General features: G+C 36.5%; 1 pseudogene; it reads left to right on the top strand.

Moving 5' to 3' along the window:
• Positions 1–1,670: 1,670 nt before the first annotated feature.
• LOC113457053 lies at positions 1,671–1,789 on the top strand (annotated as a pseudogene).
• The last annotated feature ends 326 nt before the right edge of the window (positions 1,790–2,115 follow it).

Here is a 2,115-nt window from a genome sequence, read left to right as displayed (position 1 = left end):
TAACTCCTGATTACTTTTTCAATATATTATACTAAATTTAATTTGTAATAAACATATATGTAATAGATACCAACTTTTCAATGAAATGGAATGAAATCCTTTGTATTATTTTTGCTTACTAATAGTCCTGACCTACTTGAGAGCTCAAACATCATTTTTGTTTCACTTTATCACTATAACTGTATATGGCAATGCCTTCATGTCAAATGAATTTTAGAAATGCTGACCTACATAAACTGTCACAGTCATGAAAAAGAAAGACTTTCATAAGCTCAAATGTAACTTGCAGAAATTTTAAAAAGTTAATATACATTTTACTAGCCTCAAAATTCACAATGTTTACTTCTTTGTTACAGAAAAAGCACAGACTTAAAATGTTCATGACAGAAACTTAGGATGAATAATCTCACAGAGAAAAGGACATCATGTACATCAGAAGTCACTAGGAAGAAAACAAACTCATTGTTTTGGTCATCCATGGCTTTTTGGAACCAAGGATTACATGGAAGAGCATCTCAGTTACAATTTCTATTCTTATGCTATAAAAGTTTTCCCCTTTAATCCTGGTGTTTTGAATATTGTCACTTTCCACTAACAATAGTATTAGGAGGCACCGGGTTCTTGTACTCTTATAAAAGCACTAGAGAAACCAAAGGGTTGTCTCCTCAGAGGGAGAGGTATGTACCCTGTTTCCCACCCAGGACGTTGGGAAAGCATGCAGTTAGTACCTATTTGTGTGGCTTAGACCATACCACATGCTTTCCCTGGTTCGTCAGATGTCATATCTAGTCTTTCTATATAACTCATATTTATGGAAAAATGTTACATGTACTTTATAAAAAGCTTCAATATAGTCATGTCTTAAACTTTATTGTATACATGATATCGAATTTATTATCAACAATTTTTTTCCAAAGTGTACTGTGTTTCATATGTCTACAATAAATTACCTGGGATCAGACATTCAAACTCTGAACCAACTGGCTACTGAGTTGAATTTATCTGGATTTCCCTTCTTGCTCCTCACAGATCGACACTCTGATGGTCATAATGTTTACAGAGACACCCTACAACTATCTTGGTAGGATGATGTGGGAGTGTCATATATCAATCTGTTGATTTCATTTGTTAAGCAATAGAGAAACTGCTTGGCTCTCATAGGTTAAAACACAGATGGGAGGAGTAAACAGAACAGAGTGCTGGGAGGAAGAGGAAGTGAGCTCAGAGACACCATCTCCCCGCTCCTGGGCAAACACACTTGATGAAGCTCCGACCCAGGATGGACATGTAGGCTAGAATCTTCCCAGTAAGCGCACCTAGCGGTGCTATGCAGATGATTAGAAATGGGCTAAATTAATATGTGAGAATTAGCCCAGAAGAGGCTAGATAGAAATGGGCCAAGCAGTGTTTGAATGAATACAGTTTGTGTGTTATTATTTCGGGGCATAAGCTAGCAGGCGGCCAGGTTGCTGGGGACGCAGCCCCACCGCTTCTATTACTACAGTAGGAAAAAAAAAATATCTACCTTGGCAAGATTTCCATGTAAAGTTGAGAATTGTCCTTTCAATATCTGTGTGAATTTTGGTAGGGATTGCACTGAATCTACAGTATGATTTTGGTAGGATTGTGAAGGATGAAGTCATGTTTTAGGTTTAAATTACTGTGCTATCATCTATGGCCATATCTCCCTGAATGTGCCCAATCTTGCCTGATCTTGGAAGCTAAGCAGGGTTGGGCCTGGTTAGTACTTGGCTGGGAGACTACCTGGCAATACTGGGTTCTTTAGGTTTTTTTTTTTAATTGCTATCTTCTGATACATTTTTTTAATTCTTTCTTCAAAGGTTTGCAATTTTTATTATACTACCACTGTCTTAGTTATTTGCAATGGTTGACATTGTTAATATCAGATAAGTAGCATAAAGTAGACAGAAGTGCTGAAGATCTACTTAAATTTTGCATGTTTTATGCCTTCAACTTGATGTATTACACATTTTATTTCTTCCAATATCAGAATATACAACTACTTATCTCCACCTCCCTGAACAAAAATCTTACCATGTTGCATAACGAAGAGCCAAGACTTTCCAAATTATTCTGTCAGTGTAGCATTTTGTG

Source organism: Microtus ochrogaster, chromosome 17, assembly GCF_000317375.1.
Source record: "Microtus ochrogaster isolate Prairie Vole_2 chromosome 17, MicOch1.0, whole genome shotgun sequence".
Taxonomy (NCBI): Eukaryota; Metazoa; Chordata; class Mammalia; order Rodentia; family Cricetidae; genus Microtus; species Microtus ochrogaster.
The sequence above is the reverse complement of the archived record's forward strand: the minus strand, read 5'-3'. Positions and strand labels throughout refer to the sequence as shown.